The sequence below is a fragment of the Miscanthus floridulus genome, chromosome 9 (genome assembly GCF_019320115.1).
Source record: "Miscanthus floridulus cultivar M001 chromosome 9, ASM1932011v1, whole genome shotgun sequence".
Lineage (NCBI taxonomy): Eukaryota > Viridiplantae > Streptophyta > Magnoliopsida > Poales > Poaceae > Miscanthus > Miscanthus floridulus.
The window spans coordinates 38660713-38682997 of NC_089588.1; the positions used below are offsets into that span (position 1 = coordinate 38660713).

At 49.7% G+C, this 22285-nt stretch overlaps 1 pseudogene; it reads left to right on the plus strand.

Moving 5' to 3' along the window:
* The first annotated feature begins 2794 nt into the window (after positions 1–2794).
* LOC136479684 (O-methyltransferase ZRP4-like) lies at positions 2795–21272 on the plus strand (annotated as a pseudogene).
* Positions 21273–22285: the final 1013 nt, after the last annotated feature.

Consider the following 22285-nt stretch of genomic DNA (forward strand, 5'->3'; position numbering starts at 1 on the left):
GATCAGATGGAGCAGCCAAGTTTGGCACCTCGAGGAGGAAGGTATGGATCGTGCACCACTACAGAAGCAGATCCCATGGGACGAAGTTGATTTTGGGGAGCCATATGCCTTCCCCCTCGACTACAACCGCAGCATTGGTCTCCTTCAGCAGGTCTGCCATGGCGATCTTCTCTGGACCGCAAGGTCTTCCACTCCAGCAATCGCCACAGCTCGAGGACGAGCTGTCTTCGAGGGGTGGAGTAGTGTTATGGCAGGTGGAGCCAGTCAGGGGCCCACGTGGCACTGTGCGTGTGAACAGTACCGGGTCAGATTAGATTAGATTAGATTGGTTTGGTTTGTTAGGAAAGAAAGAAATTAGATTGATTCGGTTAGGATATTACTTCGAGGTCAAGTAAGTTGTCTCTATAAAAGGGACCATCATGTATCAGTTAGAGGCAAGCAAGAAGAAATCCTAAGATAGTTCCCGAGGAAAGAGCGGCTATCCGGGGTCTCTCTGCTAATCCATCTATCCGTAGCCAATCCATAACAACTTTCCAATCTACCAACCAAACAGCCCCATAATATTGTTGTGTAGTTTGTTAGGTGTCTTTTGTTGCCTTCAACATGATCTAACAGGGATTGGACGTGGTAATACGCATATTCAGTAGGTGTATCATGCTACACACGAGAAAGCAACATTCTTGTGTGCTATGTTCCATTACTCTCTTTGTTTTAAAATACATGAGGTTGATGCTATATTATGTTAGGAAAAATATATTTATAAAAATATGTCATTGAATAAATGTTTCTGTGAAATTGGATCCATCATTTTAGTTTTTTAGTTGTCTCTACTATATGCCACTGCCGTCCAAGCTCCATGAAACGTCTGTTAAGTAGAGCGCAAAATAAAGGACCATTATGTCCATTCACAACCATGTGTAAGAAGTTTTTGACTTATGTATTTGCTATTCTTTACAAATATGAAAAACAAACAAGAAAAATAAATGACCAAGTAAAAATTACAAGCACATTAAAAACACCAAAAAGATTCTTTTGTTAAACCCCGTTCGCAGAAGAGCATTCTTTTGAGGATACGTACACCACAAGTTGCAGAAGAGCATTCCAACTTACCTTGAAAACTCCAAGCATCAGCACAAAGAAAACGACCGCAAGTTTGAATCCATGAAATTGGTAGGAATTCCATGCATCATCAACATGATCGTGAACGCACTGAACAAAATTCAAAATGCAACAAAAAAACTCCCTAATGATGTTCATGTGCAGCAACAATAATTTTCTCCCAGCAAATGGTCAAAACTTCATTCACTGTGATGTTCAGATCATTAGCTCTACCTTTGTCATGTCCAAGACAAAATTTCCATCCTTAGTCTCTGAGCTGTAATTCAAAAAAATGGAGAATGGGAATCTCAGTAGTGCAACAGGGCAAAAAGGACGCAAAAGCAGATACGGAGTAGTGTTTACTTATTCAGAACTGATCTAACGAGTATATCCCTGTCTGCAAGCAGTTGTGGCTACATTCTCTAGTTCTAATGGACAAATCGTCTGTTCGCTTGCTCGTAAACGATCGTAAATTTCCAGCCGGGAACAGTGTTTTTCTCTTACACCAAACCAGCCAGCAGTAAATAATCCACGATACGGCCTCCCGAACAGGCTGAAACTACTTGGTTTTCCATCAAAGAATGAACACATTCTTGGATGCAAATAATTAAGGCTTCTACTTCTACGGTGGGGCGAAATTGCATTGTTGAATATACATACGAGTCATCGTAGTTCACGTACTTAATTTGTCCAAAGGTACACGAACTGGTTCATACCGATGCCGTCGATCCATGACAGTAGCACGAGTGCAGCCAACCAACGCACCAAGCAGTAGGGGCCCACGTCACCCACACATGTCAGCCTGTTCGTTTGGCTGTGGCTTGTCGTAAACGATCGTAAATTTCCAGTCGGAACAATATTTTTCTCTCACACAAACCAGCCAGCAGTACTTCTTCACGAACCAGCAACGATACGAACCAACCAACCGAACAGGCTGTCAGACTGAGTAACCCACATAGCCCATCAGCCCACACGATCCGTTCCTCGATCAGAGATCCAAAACCTTGGAGAGTCAATGTTTTGTTATAAAAAACAAAGTATATTTTTTCTTTTTCTTCTTTTTTTTACGAATGATTATTATTATTTTTCAAAATCTTGGAGACTCAATTTTACCGCTAACTTGAACCACCTTTCCTTGCGCATCTATGACATAATGTAGCCCGCTTTGCATTGTCCACCCATCACAAAGGGAAACTAGCCGTCTTTTTTTCGAATACGTAAAAGATTTGCGTGTCGTTATATTAAAAAGAAGAGTTTAAACATACAGATAACGCGCATCTATCGAGCGCCAAAGGAGATCGACCTAAAACAGCCGTAGCTGGACCATCATAGCAGAAAATCTCTAGTTTCGATATTACATAAAAGGAAACAACCGGCCTTGCGTCTTTGTGGCTACGTGAACGAGCCCTTTCCACCATCCAGGAAGAGCGCGTCTAGCGCTTCGACGTTGGACGCAGTCAGGTTGCCGACGAAGATCTTATCAAAGGCCTTCAGCTCCGACGCGGATAGCGCCGATGGACCCTTGGTGTAACCCATACGCTGCATGATCAGCACCTCACCTCGCTTGGAAGCAGGTACTCGAGAGAGCCTCTTAGCCGCCAACCGTCTGCTCCGCCACGGCATCACCGGCTTAGCAGGAGATTGTTTAGGAGGCTCACCAATAAGCGGAGAGTCCGACCTTCTTCGTCAGTGTGTCATGGAGCTCACCACCAATAACAGCACGGACCAGAGCTTGCTTGACGCGCAGCTCGAGCTCTGGCACAGCACCTTCGCGTTCATGAAGTCCATGGCGCTCAAGTCCGCAGTACACCTACGCATTGCCGATACCATCCACCTCCATGGCGGTGCCGCCACCCTACCCCAGATACTCACCAAGGTCCAAGGTCCATCTCCACCCATCCAAGGTTTCCAGCCATCGTCACCTGATGCGCGTGCTAACAACCACAGCACCCAGCAGCCACACCCGCTGGCTGGTGGCAGTGACGACAGTGACCCCGTGTACACTCTCACTCCAGTATCCCGCCTCCTCATCGGCTCACAGCCACAGGCTCCATTGGCGGCCCTGGTGCTCGACCCAACCATCGTCTGTCCCTTCTTCGAGCTCGGCACATGGTTCCAGCACGAGCTCCCAGACCCGTGCGTCTTCAAGCACACGCACGGCCGAGCCATCTGGGAGATGACCAAACATGACGCGACCTTCGATGCGCTAGTCAACGATGGGTTGGCTTCCGACAGCCAGTTCATTGTGGATGTTGCGATCAGGCAGGGCGCAGAGGTCTTCGAGGGCATCAGCTCGCTCGTCGACGTCGGCGGGGGATCGGTGCAGCGGCCCAGGCCATCTCAATTCTCAAAGGCGTTCCCACACGTGCAGTGTAGCGTGCTGGATCTTGCCCACGTCGTTGCCAAGGCTCCAACTCACACGGACGTGCAATTTGTCACTCTGGCGACATGTTTGAGAGCATTCCAGATGCCGTACTGTTGAAGGGACGTACTCTTCTGGTTCTTCATCTGTTCTAAATTATAAGTCACTTTGATTTTTTGGTACAATTATTTTGCTATGCATCTAGATAAATAATATATATATAGCAAAATGAATGAATTAAAAAAGTCAAAGCGACTTATAATTTAGAACGGATGGAGTATTATTCGGTGATTCAGTCTCCAGGAAATATTGGTGTTCATTCTTATATGATTCAGAGTACAATTGACAAACGCATAGTTACTAAAAAAGTTAGAGTGGTTACTAACCGTGCACTGCTCAAGCATAGTTAGAGCATCTCCAGGAGTTTTCAAAACCCACTCTCAATCTAGGCATTTTGGCAAGATTGAAAAAATTGTGCTCCAACAACTCCCTATCTCAACTCCCAATCTTTCTGCACATGGAAAAAACCATCCAATCGTGCGAAAATATATGTGCTTGTATGAATTTGCCAATCTGGAGTGAAAGGACATGGAAAGAATAAGTAGGATAGGGTTCCCAATACAAATATACAAGAAAGAAAGAAAGTGTAAGAGTAGTTGGGATGACTTGTAAATAGTTCGGGATTCATAATTCAAAATTGACTTTTATATTTTAGGATCAAGATTTTGAAAACTGTTGGTGGAACCCAACAAATGTGCTCCCAACGTTTTGTTTAGCCACTTGGAAAACTCATTCATTTACCAATTATTATTTTGAGAACTATCCACCAGGAGTAAGAAAACTACGCTCGGGTTTGACACCACCATCTCCTGCAAAAGCTCCAAAAATCTCTCACCCCCGCGTCGTCCTCGCGAGGTGACTCGGGGGGTGACCCGCCGCCCACCGCGAGAACCCCCCTCCGGGCACCCCCTCTAGCCGCTGCTGCTGCTCGCCGGCAAGCGGTGGCGGCGGCCCGCAGCGGCGCTAAAAACGGCAGCCTGCTGTAGCTTCCTCTCCCATCCACTCTCCCTCCTCCCCGCTCCTCCCCCATCCTCGACCCCTTGCTCCTCCGGTGAACTGCTCGGCCGGCAGGGCGGATCCGGGCCTCCCATGGCCGGATTTGCCGTCCTCTGCCCCGGGTCTATGGCCTTGTGACTGGTGGCGCGGCGCTTCTCCCCCATCTCCGGCGCCTACCTCCTCCGTCGAACCGGCCGGCCGCCGGGGCGGATCCGAGCCACCCATGGCTGGATCTCCCCCCTACCCCGGATCTACCGTTTTTGCAGCGGCCAGGGACGCGGCGTCTGCTCCAACTCCGGTGTACGTCGCGGCGTGCGGGCAGGGGAGCCTGGCGTGGGGGGTTGCGTGCGCGGAAGCGGTGCCTAGCGCGCGGAGGCAGTGTCCAGCCGTTGGTGTCGCGGCCGGCCCCTTCCTGCGGCTGTCCACCCTCCTCGGGTCTGCGTCGTGGCACCCATCGATTCCTGCGCCTCATGGGGGTGGTGCCTCTGGATGCAGGGCGATGACGGTGACGCCTTTGGCGCCACATACCTCCCTGGAGGCGCCGTTCACCGAGCCCCATGCTCCTGTGCCACCGGTTTCTGGGCGAAAGCCCTGCCTTAGAAGCCTCTAAGGCCAGCGGCGACGACGTCCATGTCACTGCCATGGGCGTCCTCCCCTTCCTGAAGGCGTCACTGAAGAATCGGCCTAGTTTCTGCCGCCGGTTCCTTGAGGAGTCCCTCACAGGTTGCGCTTCATTTCCACTCACTTTGGTCTGTCCTGCAGCTGTTGACCTTGCCCGATTTGTTGTCATGGATATCGTAGTGGATGCTTTTGCCGCTGTTGCTTATCCCTCGGCGGATGCTTTGTCGCCGTTGGGTTCGTTGGCAGGATGCTTTGTCGCCATTGCTATTGGACGGTCTCCTGTGTAGGCGACCATTGCGATGTTGTATTCTTTTTTCTTACAGGCTCAGTTCGTAGGATCTAGGTGTCGTGGGCAGTCCCCATCTTTTGTATCCTTTTTTTCTTGTTCTTAGTTTCTACTCTAGGTCACTCACCACTAGCTTGGTGGTTTGTAATCTGTGTTATGAGGGTTCTCTCACTACCGGATCCGGCTTGTTTGCCGATGGCCCGCAGCCATCGGCGAAGTCTGGATTGCCATCGGCAACCGACGTGGCCGTCGGCAAAGAGCCATCGGCAGACATTTCTTCGGCAAAGGGAGGTTTGCCGACGGCCAACTGTTAGGCCATCGGCAAAGCTTTGCCGATGGCCACATTAGCAATCGGCAAAGGCGCCACGTCAGCCGACGCGCCGTCAGGCTGACGGCGGCTTTGCCGATGGCTGACGCGGCACGGCCATCGGCAAAGCGTTTTTTATTTTTTTTCGGAATTTCTATGGCGACGGCCACAGTCGTCGGCAAACTATTTTTGCCGACGGCCGGCCATCGGCAAAGTTATGGTCATTTTGCCGACGGCCTGGGAAGCCGTCGGCAAACCTAGGATTTACTGACAAGTAATCTCAGGTTTGCCGACGGCTGGCCATCGGCAAACCTGGGAATTTTTTTTTCTTTCCTTTTCTGTTTTGCTTGCATTTCCACGACATTTCAACACATACATCACATATATAGCATATGACCCACATATATAGCAACAAAATACCATTTTCATCCGCACATCACATATATAGCATGGTACCCACATATCCTCCAAGTCATCCATACACAAGCGACAAATGTCGATCGTCATCCATACATAGTCATCCATACAAGGTCCAAAAGCGACAAGTGTAGTACCTAGCTCGAGGCGCCGTCCCCAGGGGTCCCAGAGCCCCCACCACCTTGCTCCCACGGAGACCAACTCGGAGTCGTGCCCCCACCTTGCTCCCGCTGCGACCAACCCGATTGCGGGGCCGAACCGTACTGCCAGTACTGCCCCAGCTGCTGCGGACAGACGCCTGGAGGCCCATAGTGCCCCTGCTGCGGCCAGGAGGAGTACCCCTGCGACTGTGGAGGAGGCCAGACGTACGGCTACGTGGGGAAGCTCTGGTAAGGTGCCCAGCCGTGCGGTGGAGAAGGACCCAGTGGAGGGCTACCACTTGGAGTCGGGTTCGAACCCGCCGACGGTGCCTGCACAAAGACCAAGTGATGTAATTAGTACCTGTAGGCTGGCCGCACAAGCTAAAGCGACAATCATTGTACTCACCTGACCAGGTACAGGAACAGGCAGTGGAACTACCGGTGGTGGAGCGAAGATCGAGGCAGGAGGCTCCTGCATTCCCGGGATCTGGGCCCGGAAATGTAGGGACAGGTCCGCCAACTGTCTCTGGTAGTGCTGCGTAAGTGCCAGCAGCTGCTCCTGATGGGCCGCATCCCGCTGCGCCTGGATAGCCGCCTGGGCTGCCTGGGCCGCCTACAGCTCTTGGACCGTGGCCTGCAATATTACACCAGAATGGTTGATGGTATTTGAAGGCAAGGTACATCATGCGTGAAACGAGTGAACGATGAATGAAACTCCACTTACCTGAAGTGTCGTCATCATCTGCGCGCTGCTCTGCTGCCGAGGCGCTATGGGGATCTGCGATCCGCCCCCCCTTTGCCGGTCTTCTTTGCGGATCTGGCTCAGCGTCTGAACAGACGACGGGTCGATGACGCTGTTGGCCATAAAGTACTGGCCGTGCTGCTTCCCTCCTCCAATCCTCATCACGAGGTCAGTGTCCAGGGGCTCGGTGGCGGGGTCGTAGTCATCGCCATGGCGCTCTCGAGCTGCTGCGGCGTACTTGGTGAGCTTGTCGTAGACGACCGGGCTGGTGTACTTCTCTGGCCCGAGCGACAAGCTGTACACGGTGGTGGGCGCTTTCGCTTTGCCGATGTGAGCAAGCGCGTACCCCGTGAACTCGTTGATTTGCTCCCCACCATGCGTCGCCGACTGCGGACAAACACAAACATGGTTACAAGTAGTGACAATTGAGTGCTATAACAAATGCATCAATAGAAGAATACCCATGTTTCCATGAACTCTGGCAGGATCTGGCTCCCTTGGTGGTGTGAGACCCCTGACCTATCAAGCTCTGCCTTGCGTTTCGCCCGACGTGCTCTGCGCTCCTCGTACGCCGCCGGCGTACGCCACCCTCTGACAATTACAAGCCAGCAGTCCTCGTACTTGCTGCACCAGCCCGGAGGCATCTGCATGACATTCAAGTTTTTTATATTCCAGATAATGAATTGAATGTGTCATGTAAGAAATCATAACGGATGTTTCCTGACAATTACTTAAGTTTTTGATATTACCTACATGTACTGCTCCTCGGTGAGGTCGGTCTCCTCATGAGACATCATCTCCCTAGCTTGCTCCTTATCTACCTTCACCTTCTTGATGTTGGCGTAGTAGCTGATGGCGGCCTGGGTACGCACCTCGTAGAACATGTCCTTGAGCCGGTCAGCGCACACCAAGTCCTGATATCGTGACGCCTGCCCGAGGTCCTGCCCCTCCTCCAACTGGAAGTACAACTGCACACAGGCATCAAACATCATTTCATTGTTTGAAGAAAGTCCAACGAATCCATTGTATTGAGATATGCGATGCGATGCAAAGACTCACCCAGAACTCCCTCTTGATCTTGTCAGCAAGGACTTTGTCATTTTCGTCCTTGACAAGGGAGAAGTGGTGCCATTTCTCGGGCACGATGTGGTTACCCTCGGCGGTGAGGACCAAGCCAGGGAAGTGCTTTTTAATCAGCAGGCCCTGGATGCTAGTGGGACAGCGTGAAGAACCCCTTTTTGTCACCTTTTTCCAGCCCCTGCACGAGTCATTAACAACAATTGTTAGTATGCAGTTTGAATTTGAAAATGTCATATGAACAAGTAGAGAAATCAACAATGGTTACTTACTTGCCCGCGGGCCGAATCACTGGGCGCTCGTTAGTGACTGGCAGGTGGCTAGGGAGCCTGGTGGGGCCGCGCTGAAAGGGCTTGGCCGAAGCTGTGGAAGTAGAGCCGCCCACTGTCTCCTCGTCACCGCAGCCGAGGTCGTCGTCGTCGCCCTCGGCGTCTCTGTCGCAGACGCCGCCACCGTCACCGTCACCGGTCGTCATCGTCGTCGCCCCCTCCTGGGAGGCCGTCTCGAACAGCCTCCTCGACGGCGTGCGGTGCCGTCCGTTGGGGGCCCTCACACCCCTACTGGTCGATGGCTCCACCTCAAGCTCCTCGTCCTCGTCCTCGTCCTCGTAGGGGTCGGCCGCCATGTGCTCCTCCTCCTCCTTGTCCTGGTCGACCGGCGCCATGTACTTCGAGGTGACGTTCCGTCGTGGCCGCCCTCCGCCTAGCATTTTGTTGAGTGCCTGCAATAACAAAGATTAAAAGAGTTAGTATTAATAACAAGTACCTGTAAAGAAACATAACTGCAAGGTAATATTAATAACTGCAAGGCAATATTAATAACAATATAGTATTACATGAATTAGAAATTATCTCCGCGAAAGGCAATATTGCTGGCGAGCGCTCGTCGTCATCATCAGTACTGTCGTCATCACTATCAATATTGTCGAGCTCTCTTAAGTTGTCATCACTATCAACATCATCCGCAACAACTACATCGCGTCGCATCTGCCATTCATCAAGGATTCGTAAGTCCTCAGCATCGTGCACCTCATAACCCTCGTCCTCATCGATGTCGTTGTTTACTTCCATACCCATCAGCGAAAGAATGTCTATCTCCAACCTACCTTCTAGCCCCTCAGGTTGATAGAACTCATCTGTCATTGGGTCAAAGTTGTAATCATCATCGTTCAGGACCGCTGCTTTACCGCGTGGCGATACCATCTGCACAAGGCTCCAACCCGCAAGGCGCTTGTCATTTTGGTTTGCCCATGGGAGGTAATAAACTTGCGTGGCATCTCGGTTAGCCACAATATAGACATCGTCCCCTCCATATTTGGAATCCTGTCGGATTTCGACTTGCCCAATCTTAAGGTCCTTTTTCGTGAACTCAGGATCGAACCAATGGCATTTGAATACCACTGGCTTACAACCTAGGTCTTTGCCAAAGTCAAGCTCCAATATCTCTTCGACGATGCCGTAATAGTCCTTCCCATCCGTGCCGGGAGTACGAACTCCGCTGCACGTGGTTTTTAGGTTGCCCCGTTTCTCTTCGTAGGTTCTCGTGCGAAAGCGATAGCCATTCACGTCATAAACGTCGAATGACCTGACATGTCGCTCGGTGCCTTTGCCCACACATCTCAATGTAGGACTCATTTCCGCATCACAATTAGCCTGCAAGGTTAGGACAGGTAGATAGTTACATTACTCGCTCATAGGAGCAAAGTGGAATCTCAAAGTGGGAACTAGGTTAGTTGGATGGTACCTTTGTACAGAACCAATTGACGAAATCGAGCTTATTATGTCTGAGAAGATGGTCTTTTTCTTCCTCAGTAGGATCCGTACTGCCGCTCCAGTGTTCATTAATATATTCCCTGGGGAAACAATAGACAACGGGGGTCGGATTGATAGGTGGAGGATAGTGGCGGCGTAGTAGCTAAGGACTTACTCTTGATAATCTTGGGTTTCGTCAAGGTTCAACAACAAGTACATCATGATAGTGCGCCACTCAACATGCAGCAAGTACACGTTGGATCTTGCGGTCTGTGAAGTGCCTCGGTATAGTACGCCTGTGTGAATGTCGACACCTCCTCCAGAATGAATGCCTCTGCCACGGAAGCCTCAATTTTGGCTTTATTTCTACACATTTTTCGAAGAAGCTTTAGACACCTCTCGATTGGATAGCACCAACGGAACTGCACGGGCCCCCCCAACCGTGCCTCCCTTGGTAGGTGCAAAATCAGATGTTGCATGGACAGGAAGAAGCCGGGTGGAAATATCATCTCCAACTTGCAGAGCAATAGAGGTGCAGCCTTCTCCAGTTCAAGACAAACGTCCTGAGACAACTCCTTGGCACAAAGCTGGAGGAAGAAAAAGCTCAACTCTGCCAGGACGCGCCACACTGGCTCGGGGAGGTATCCCCGGGTCATCGCAGGAAGGATCCGCTCAATCCAGATGTGGAAGTCATGACTCTTCATCCCTAAGACTTTGCCAGTCTGCACGTTCACTCCCCTACTCAGATTCGCCGCATACCCATCGGGGAACCTTAGCATCTTCATCCACTCCAGTACTTCCTTCCTATGTGACCTTTTCAGGATGTAATCGGCCGGGCCCTTCTTCCATCTCTTGCCTGGCGCAGGGGTCTTCATCACTAGATTTGGTCTATCACAAATCGTTTCAATGTCCAGTCTAGCCTTAACGTTGTCCTTTGACTTCTTGCCAATGTCCATGAGTGTTGCCCATAGTGCCTCGGTGACATTCTTTTCTGTGTGCATTACATCGATGTTGTGTGGAAGAAGAAGGTCCTTGTAGTAGGGGAGCCTAGTCAAGCCCGATATATGAGTCCACATGTGGTTGGTACCATATCTTTTAAAACCACCACCATTCTCTTCATCAATTTCGAGAGCCTCTATCTGTGCAAGGATGTCAGCTGGGCGCTTTTCCTGAGGGATGGGGCCGGTGACTTGAACACCTTTCATGAAGTGCTTTTTATCTCGTCTCAGTTCATGGTCCTCCTCTAGAAATTGACGATGTTTGTCGAAAGAAGAATACTTACCACCCTTGGCCAGCCAGGTGAACATCACATCTGTCTTGCATATTGGGCAAGGGAACTTGCCGTGAACACACCACGCGCTGAATAAGCCATACGCCAGGAAGTCATGCATTGAGTACTGGTACCACACATGCATCGTGAAGTTCGTCTTTGTAGCTCGGTCGTACGTCAGTACCCCCTCTTCCCAAGCTTTGTGCAATTCATCCCACACTGGCTCCATGAACACACCCATATTGTTGCCCGTGTGTCCAGGTATTATCAATGTCAAGAACACGTTCTTGGGTTCGAACATGACGCCGGGGGGAAGATTGAGGGGGATCACAAACACGGGCCAACAAGTGTACGGGGCCGCCATCATTCCAAACGGGTTGAACCCATCTGTTGCCAGCGCTACGCGTACATTCCGAGCCTCCTCGGCCTTGCCAGGATTCATGGCATCGAAGTGCTTCCATGCATCACCATCCGCTGGGTGCTGCATCTTGTCACTGTATCTTTTGCCATTCTTGTGCCATGTCATTTGTTTCGCAGACTCCTCTGTCATGTACTGCCGTTGCAGCCTCGGTACTATAGGAAGGTGCCATATGACCATCTTGGGGATCTTAGACTGTTTCTTATTGCCATCACTGCCTTCTACCTCCATGTACCTAGAGGCTTTGCACTTCGGACAGTGTGTTGCTGTCTCGTGGTCTCCCCGGAACAAGACACACCCATTCTTACAGGCTTGGATCGGGTCATACGGCATCTTGAGTGCTCGAAGGAGCCTTTGTGACTCGTACGTGCTCTTCGGCAGGCAGTGAAGCTCCGGAAGCAACCCGCCAACAGTCGCCAACACGAGATCAAAACCATCTCGACTGATGCCCAGTGACGACTTCAACCCTATTAGGCGTGAAATAGCATCCAGTTTAGAAATGTGGGTGTTCGCATGAAGGGGCTGCTGTGCCGCCTCCATCATGGTGTAGTACGCCTTTGCGGTCTCCTCTGGATCTTCTTCCTCCACCTCCATTCCTTGAACGAACAGCGCTTCATTAATGTCTGCCAGCAAGTCTGCCATTCAGGCATCTGCATCAAACCCCTTGAGGTTCGGTCTCACCACTGCCTCCCTAAGCCGTTGGCGTTCCCCATGGAGGATCCAGCGGGTATAGTTTGGAACGTATCCGTTCTTCCAAATATCATGGTACATCGGCCGTCTCTCTTTCTTTTTGTCGTTCTTACACTTGCTACAGGGACACCACACCTGAATTGCCTCTTTAGCAGCTGGGCCAAATGCTTGCTCTAGGAAGTGACCGGTCCCCTTTACCCATTCCTCTATCTTGTCTTTGAACCCCGTGTACATCCACTCACGGTCAGCCATCCTCTGTCATGCGCAAACGTAAGCGAGTAACAGAGGTGATTTATACCTAGGGTGGGGGCGCAGAGGCGGGTAGCGGGCCGGTCGACGATCAGGGTCGCCGAGGTGCTCCGGGTCCCCTCCGACAAGCCCTGCTCTGCAAAACAAGAAAAACAACACTATAAGTACAAAATTTCGGCAGAACCTCCCCTGTGCGGGGAGGTTTCCAAAACCTGCAAGAAAAAGCCGGCACGATGGTCGACATCCACATTTCGAGCACGATGGCTCACACAACCATAATCCGGCACGAAGGCCATCAACGACACATCGACACGAAGGCCGATAACCCTGGGGCTTTACCTTCTTCGTCGGCGACGCGCAAGGACGACGGCGTGGACGAACGGTACGGAAGGTCGTCGGTCCGAGGTTCTTCCCTCCTCCTCCCTCCTCCTCCTCTTCTTCTTCCTCCTTCCTTCCTTCCTTCTCCTTCTTCTTCTTTCCTTTTTCCCTTCTTTTCTCCTCCCCTTCTTTTTTCTTCCTCCCTTCTTCCTCCTTCCTCCCTTCTCCTTCTCCTCTTTCTCTTTCTCCTTGTTCCTTCTTCCTTTTTCTTTCTCCTCCTTGTTCTTCCTCTTCTTCCTGTGGCCGGTTGGGTTGGGGGGGAGAGGGAGCTCGGCGGGGACAGAGGGGGGAGCTCGGCGGGGAGAGGAGCCCCGAGCTCCTCACCGGTCGGGCGTGGGTGGCGGCAGTCCTCGCCGGCCGGGTCGGCCACGGCGGGGGGGCGGGGCCGCGGTGGGCCCGGTGGGGACACGCGGGCCGGTTGGGTTGGGGGGAGAGGGAGCTCGGCGGGGGATAGAGGGGGGAGCTCGGCGGGGAGAGGAGCCCCGAGCTCCTCACCGGTCGGGCGTGGCGGCGGCGGTCCTCGCCGGCCGGTCGGGCGTGGCGGCGGCGGTCCTCGCCGGCCGGTCGAGCCGCGGCGGAGGGCGGGGCCGCGGCGGGGCGGCGGGGACACGGTGGGCCGGTGGCACTGCGGCGGGGAGCAGGGAGCTGCGGCGGGCCGGCGGAGATGCGGCGGCGCGGCGGAGCTGTGGTGGCGGCGGCGCAATGGAGACGCGGCGGATGGGGTTAGGGTCGGGCGCGATGGGGATGGGGTTAGGGTTGGGATGGGCTGGCTGGGCCTCTGCCTTTTAATTTTTTTTTAAAAAAAAAATGTGTTTGCCGACGGCCACGGCCATGGCCATCGGCAAAGAACCATCACGTGGCGGCCTCAGGGGCCGTCCTGGGCCTCCACCTTGCCGATGGCTACCTGGGCCCGGCCATCGGCAAAGAAACTTTGCCGACGGCCTTCACATGCCGTCGGCAAAGTTTGAATTTTTTTTTGTTTTTTTCAGCCCATTTTTTTCCTGGTGCCTGCCTACATCAAATATAACCCAACTTCAAAAGTTGGGACAATTTTGAGTTTTTTAGCTATATTTCGTTAATTATTTCTGTTTCTTTGCATTTTTCCGGTGACTCCAAATTTGAACTGCAGGTACATGAAATAATGGGATTTTTTGATTCGAAAGATGATATTCATGATTCTAGGAGTATGCTGAGTCTGTATCCAGGAGCTCGCATGAAATGACGACCATGTTGGCGTCGTAACATGGGGAGTTACGTGCGTGGAAAGTGTTTTTAAATTATATAAAATCCATACGAAGTCCGAAATTGACGAAACTTGACAAGTTGTGTTGTCATGGCATGTGGAGGCCGTGGTAAAACTTTCAAAAAGTTTCGAGCAAGTGGTGACGTCGGATGGCCAAAACCCATACATCTCCACAACTCGTCAAGTTTCGTACTTGTGGAGATGTATGGGTTTTGGCCATCCGACGTCACCACTTGCTCGAAACTTTTTGAAATTTTTACCACGGCCTCCACATGCCATGACAACACAACTCGTCAAGTTTCGTCATTTTCGGACTTCGTATGGATTTTATATAATTTAAAAATACTTTCCACGCACGTAACTCCCCATGTTACGACGCCAACATGGTCGTCATTTCATGCGAGCTCCTGGATACAGACTCAGCATACTCCTAGAATCATGAATACCATCTTTCGAATCAAAAAATCCCATTATTTCATGTACCTGCAGTTCAAATTTGGAGTCGCCGAAAAAATGCAAAGAAACAGAAATAATTAACGAAATATAGCTAAAAAACTCAAAATTGTCCCAACTTTTGAAGTTGGGTTATATTTGATGTAGGAAGGCACCAGGAAAAAAATGGGCTGAAAAAACAAAAAAAAATTCAAACTATGCCGACGGCATGTTAAGGCCGTCGGCAAAGTAGGTTTGCCGATGGCCAGCCATCGGCATAGACGGTGGGCCCGGCAGCTCCTGAGGCGGACACGTGGCCTGTCTATGCCGATGGCCGCGGCCGTCGGCATAGCCTTCCCTTTTGCCGACGGCCTGACGGCAAGGCCATCGGCAAAGGGCACGGCGTCGGCCAGCGTCGGCCGGCGTCTGCCCTGGGCCAATTTTGCCGATGGTCGGATGTTGCCGATGGCCTGGCCGTCGGCAAAGATTAGTATTTGCCGATGGCTCGGGTTTGCCGATGGCTTTGCCGTCGGCAAAGATCGGCTTTGGCGATGGCCTGTCTTTGCCGATGTCTGGACCGTCGGCAAAATATCTTTGCCGATGGCTCTGCTTTGCCATCGGCAAATCCTGCGGTCTGCCGATGGCTTATTCTCTGGCCATCGGCAAACCTCCCGGCCATCGGCAAATAAGCCGTTTCCGGTAGTGTCTCGTAGCTGCGTCGTGTAATTCTCTCCGCTTAATGAAAAAGGGGCTATATTCCCCTATCGCAAAAAAGAACTATTGGAGATGCTCCTACACATCTAACTTCAGAGATGGCCGAAACAACTTTTAAAGACCCATAGCACCTCCGTCTCTGTTAATCAAGAATTTTCACAGGAGGCAGCAGTGCCTATCCCTGGAGATGAATCATAGAAAACAAAAAAAGGCCCATCCCAACATTGTAGCCGACACCTGCTTCCATGCTACGCCATTCCAGCCTTCGTCCACGACGCAGAAGGCCCATGCAGTGACAACAAACGCTGGTGGAGGAAGCCTGCAATGATGGAGGGGAGGTGGCGGCACATGACGCAGTGGCGGCAAGCGCGGGTTGAGGAGATGCCGCTGCCACCGTGTGCTAGAGCCACCGTCGTTGTCGCTGCCTATATGATGAGAGGACTAGAGAGAGTGAGAAATAGAGGAGACAACAGACAGAGGTGGTGGAGAGGTGGTGCAACTCATGAGGATCTCGCTAGCAACGATGGTGGCAATGGCAGCGGCGATGGAGGAGATGAGAATTTCGTGAGACTTGTCTTGTCACACTCAAAGATGTGCTTTGCGATGCACAACATCATCGTTGCAAGACTTTGCCCCGATCAGGCCAGATCCGCCACAAGTGCAGGCTGGATCCGCCTCCCAACAGCAACCTGCATTGTGGAAAGGAAGGAGATGTAGGCGAGGGCTCCAAGCCGCCTCTCGCCGATGACCTGCATCGTAAAGAGGAAGGGGATGGGAGCAAGGCATGGGCGGACCTACAGTTGTGCCCAAAATTTTAGTAGTTCTTAGAGGTATATACATGTACAATATAGTTAAGGTCTCAAAATTGCGACTCTTCACTATTTTCTGCCTCTGAAAAGCAGCCCACAGGCCACACCTAACCGGACGGCCCAATGGCCCATCTGGCCTTCCCACTCCCTAATCTCCAATTCCCCACTCCCCAAACCCATCAGGAGGCTACCGTAGGGGTAGGGCAGCCAGCAGCTTGGAACGTTCGAGTTCGACGGACGCGGAATCGCGCCACGCCGCCACCAGGCCGCCCGCCAGCGCGGCCGCTCATGGCGCCGGCGCCCCCGTCCCCCCCCCTGCCGCCCGCTCCCCCCAGCAGCTGCGGAGCCAGAGCTGCTCGCTCGGCACGACCCGAGCCGCAGGAGCCGGCGAGCCCGACTGCTCCAGTACCTCGATTTGGTTTTTTCGTTCAGAGGTAATCAAAATTCAAATCCCTTTGGCCTTTGCTATGTTCAGAGGTAATCAAAATTCAAATGTCTTGGCTCTTGTGAACTTTTTATGTTGTTCATCCAAATATTATCTTGCCATGGGCATACCCTACTCTAAAATCCTGGGTCTGCCACTGGAGCAAGGGTTGCATGCCGCCTCCCACGTCTAGAATCTGCCACTTTGGCACACAAGCCACACAAGTTTGAAACTCCTTCGAGCACCACGATCGGGCACTGGGATGCCTCTTTCACAAGCTACCCTCGGGTAGCAGGTTGAGCACCCTCTCCATGGACCGCGGTCCACTGGGTCGGCGGACCATCTGGCTCCTTCGTGCTAGTAACGACCCGAAAATCGCTATAATAGTTCACAAGCATCATCAGCATATAGTGCATCTAAAAATCCACATTTCCAAAATAAATTGATGCTTAATTCTAGACCTCCTGAGCGTCGGGTGCATTTTTAATTCAAATTAGAAATCAACCTGTGCTTAGCTCAGCCAAGACCGAGCACTGCCCGATTTGACGATCATCCAACATCACTACCGGACCGTCCGTCAAGACATCTCACAGACTTAGAATAATTCTAGCTAACACGTGCACTGACAGAGTGTCCGTCGCCACTGGCGGACCGTCCGTCGAAATCTATGCACAGTCAATCAGCCTGTCAAACATGCCACCGGATCATCCGTCGCTCGTAGTGGACTATCCGTTAAAACCGGTCGACACGTGTCTCATGCATGTGTCCAGCTGTCACACACATGCTCATGCGCTGACGGAGTATCCATCACTCACGGCAGACTGTCCATCAGAATCGGGTGACATATGTCCCATGCAATTTGTTGTGTTGTCAACACCTCACCCACCTGGGCCCACTTGTCATCACCTCACCCTCTCACAAAATAGCCAACTAGCCCCCTCCCTCTCTCACTCACGTTCACTCCCTCTCCCTCATCCCTCACACACACGCACACAACAGAGAAGATAGAAAGGAGAGGAAGGAAGAAGAGAGGAGGAGAAAGGAGAGGAAGGAGAAGGAGGACGCCGGTACCTGCAGCAAGGTGACGTCGGCAAGCTCCACCACGCCATCAACCTCGCTGGAGATGGTGGAGGAGGCCCGAAGCTTCATCTTCTTCCTCAAGCTCCCATGGTGTCCAAAGCCCGATCTCCCATCACAAGGCGTTCTAGACTGAGCTTCTGTAGGAGGAGCTTCCCCAAGGCATGGTGAGAAAACCCACAACGTCCATCTTCATCTTCCCCAACCTCACATGGCCATCCCATTGAGCTCCTTGGCCTCCAATGGTGGTTTCCACCACTGATAGGGGCAAGCTCCACAACCACCATGCATGGCACATCCATCACTTGTAGAAGCTTCCCTACATCACTGGAAAGCCATACAAACAAACCGCACTCGATTTGGAGCCCGAATGCCCCGGGAATCGATCTCTACATCTTTGCACAACTGTTGTTCGTCATTTTGACGGATGGTCCATCATTTTGGCGGAGTGTCCGTTGAATTATAGCCAAACGAGAGAACACCTTGTTCTTACCGGATGATCCATCACATACAACGGAGTGTCCGATGAAGCCTAAACACTTAGCAGCCACCAATATCCTACAGACCTAATTTGACGGATGGTCCATCATCTGGACGAAACATTCCGTTAAATTATAAACCAAACACACAGAGGTTTCCGAGAGCACTAACCTAATACCGGAGGGTCCGATCCTATACCAGAGAGTCCGATATTCCCATAGTGTCTTTTTCCCACTAAGTCATAGAACCACCGGACCGTCCGATATTCACGCCGGACTATCCGATAACACAAACCGATAGTCCTCTAGTGTATACCTGAACACTCAGTCTTGTAACACTAGAACCAACTTAAATAAATATCATTGCATGACATCTCATATCTTGTACTCTCAACTCTCTTGCATGTTTCATATAATGTCATGCATACATAAGTATCTCATACATGGACATACATATAGGTACGCGATATCAGAGAGACGTCCAGTGGTGTTCCAAGCTATGGGAACCTTGCTCATCCAACAGGCAGGCACCCCACTACTATGAACCCTATTTTATATACTTAGTACTTGTCTCATTATGAGTACGCATTTCATTTGAATATGAGTAATAACTTAATGATGATTCACTAAGTTAGAACTACTCACTAATTGATTAGAGCCTGCTTTAATCAATGGGTTTGATAACGTTCAATTGCTTACTTGCTTAGTAGCGGTAGAAGTCAAGTATGAGAAGGGAACTCATGCTTGTGCGTGTAGGATGCTACACCGGCTTAACTAACTATTAAAATGAACGAGGGTTGATTAAGGACTCAACATAATCTTGGCATATGAACTTGATGACCAATTTGGCTAATCTTGCTCAAGTGAGGGGTAGGTCACTGTGAGTGTGGGATTTCAAGTGACTTAGCTCGTGGAACAGTTAAGGACCATGCATTGGGATAGTGAGTCGAGTAACCACCCGTACAGACCACATATCACAAATGGGGGTGGTAAGCCAAGTAACTGATTGCGACCGATTTGTCCGTTGAATTGGCAAGAGGGTGTCGCTGGGAAGATGGTGGAAGCATGACCCAAGGAACTAGGAAGATGGTGAAAGCCTGACCCGGGAACCAGTCAAACCTTCCATGGACATTCTGGCCGGATTAGGGAAAGGTTGGAGACGTGAGGCAACCCTTACCTGTCGCTCAAGTATGGTGGTTCGTCCCGTTCTTCGTGTGGGTATAGTTGTACCCTCTGTGCAGAGTCTTTCGAAAGCCTGAAGTTTTTCAGGACGGAACCGGCTGTTCTTTCTTCTATACCCATTGTAGTGCTGAGGATGAGACTAGTTTATGGGACACATTACGATATTGATCACTTGATTATGTTACTCATTATTACATGTCATTTCTTTTACTAAACTTTATGTGCTTTTATGCAAATGTATAAATGCCCATTAATCCCCTTTGCATCCACCAAATATTTATGTTGGAATTAAGTCCTGTGAGTACGCAATGTACTCACGGTGCTGCCGTTAAGTTATTTGCAGGTAAAAAGCATTGGTGGCCATCTCACCCAGTCGTTGGTGGCAAAGTGGGTGAATGGCCGGAGTCGTCCAAGCTATGGTAGTGACGCCCATGGGCAAGGCGACTACTCGTTACTAGAAAGAGTGTATATCTTAGTGTAGGTGTAATCGGTAAGATGGTCGTTTGGTTCACACTACATTCAGTCCAATGTTGTATAATCAATTCATAATATTGAGCAAGACTTGTAATATATGTCTTCCGCTTATTTATGTGCTCCGATGATGAGATGTGATCTTAATATGAGGAGGCTATCGTGGTATGATACTCAACCGGGGTCCTAGTAGTGGAGATGTCTCCAGGGGAGCCACCGATGTTGGTTTGCTTAAATTGAGCTGGTCAAGTGGATGACACTCGATTTAGGTAAATTAACACGGCGGGTCCTCACAGTGCACCTCGGATCGAGAAGTGGCTAGGGGATGTGGGGAGATTGGGAGAAGAGAGCGCACACTGGCAAAGGGAAGAGTGGTGATTGGCGGTGCAACTGGGGGGTTAGGGATAGGAATGGGAATGGGGCATGCGGTTGTGGGGGGGGGGGGGGGTATGGGCCTTGGGTTTTTTAGAGGTGGTTCTCTCAATAGGGTTGCCTCTATAAATATCCCTTATTTATAGAGGTTGTTCCTCTTAAGAGGTCCACCTCTATAAATCAATTTGCTAATGTGAGCTTTGTTTGTTTGACTACTAGATGATTTGTGGAGGCAGTAAATCAAAGGTCCACATCTGTAAATCATCTTCATTATCTTTTGAAATCGTTTCTGTAGTAGTGTTACTAAACTTTGCATGCAATGGATAACATTTTACATGTGCATTCATTTCCCAATGAGATAGTTGATTCCTTCTTTACTGTGATACAATCGCCCACGACTATGTGCCAAAAATCTTTGGTTGCTTTACAAGTAATTTGTTTAAGTTATCAAGGTTAGCTGTATAAATATTACACGACGTACTAGAATCGTACTCATGAAAACAACCAAAACTTACAAATAGCATGCAGTCATAGATAGTTAGTGGGGGGCCTAATATGAGTGAAAAGAAACTAAAAACTGAAAACAGAGAGCACATGAAGTTTGCTGTGAAGTATATACATGTGTAGCACAAATAAAGCACAGTTGTCGGGATATATTTAATTATTCAGTAAAAATGTATCAGATAGCAGTAGTATCCACGCAGCCTTATTAAGTATTTTCTATTGATTATTGGAAATACTACCAATGTTTGAGTGGAATATTTGCTTTGTTTCAGTCGGTTTTGCATGATTGGGACCACGATGCCTGCGTGAAGAACTGCAGAAAAGCTATTCCTCCATGAGAAGCCGGTGGAAAGGTTATAATAATAAACATGGTAATTGGAGCTCGACCATCATCAGACTCGAAGCACAAAGAGATGCAGGCCATGTTCGATGTCTATCAGCCTGTTCGGTTTGCTGGTTCGTATCGTTGCTGGTTCGTAAGGAAGTACTGCTGGCTGGTTTGTGTGAGAGAAAAATACTGTTTCGGCTGAAAATTTACGATCGTTTACGACAAGCCACAGCCAAACGAACAGGCTGCTCATCAATGGCATGGAACGAGATGAGCAAGATTTTCTCTGAAGCTGGATTTTGCGATTACAGAATAATACCAGTCTTAGGTGTTCGATCCATAATCTGTCTTGTTCGCTTGGCTGATTTGTTTTGAGAAAAAAATATTGTTCGTTGGCTGAAAAAGTACGGCTTATAAGCCAAGCGAACAGGGCGATCGAGGTCTATCCTTAATCATTTGTTTAATTTAAAGATGGTTCATAGTGGCATGGAGCTTGTGTGCTCTCTGTCAAGATATGTATTCAACAAACGTATATTTATATATACACGTATGGAAGCCTTGTACTCTATAAACCTGTTTTCTTTGGTTTGTTTCCTCAAACTAGCCATGCTAAGGCCAGTTTGGTAGGCCAGTCTGATTCAGTATTTTCTTTAAGCATATATCAATCTTATTTACTATCTCCGTCCAAAAGGAGTGAAATTGTAGATTTAGATTGAGTCTACTTCTTTAAATTTAACTAAATTTATAGAAAAATATTTTTTACCAATTGATATAATATAAAAATATATTTAATTATTAATCTAATCAGAAAATGTTAGTACTTTACTATATAGATTTTATCAATCTTAAAATCATTTGGCTTCTCAAAAAGCGTAAATTGTATTCTTTCTATAGAGGGATAATATTTTGTACCGAGGGATAGTATTTTGTAGATGAAAGTCAAGAACGGTGGTCCCATTTTCCTCAACAGGCATGACCTGCATTTTCTATGTTGCGCCATGTTTAATTCTCCTGTTTAAAAGCAATGAAGTAAACACAATCTGAAAAGAAAGTAGAATGCATCATTAAAAAAAACATTCGCAGCTATCAGACGCTCAAACTTGTGCCTCATCAGAAAGGATGGCAACGGGTCGGGTTCGGATCGGGTGGAGTCTCCGTGCACCAAAAACCGAAACCCGAAATCGAAACCCGAATCCGCCCCGAAAACCGATTCGGGTGGAAATCCATCACCAAAACCAAACCCACGGATACCCGAAACCCGAACGGATACCCAAAACCCGAATGGATACCCGAAACCCGCGGATATATATACACATATTCATATGTATAAACAAGAGGCAACAAATAATAAATATTTTCATGAGTCAACTTTAAATAAATTTAATAAT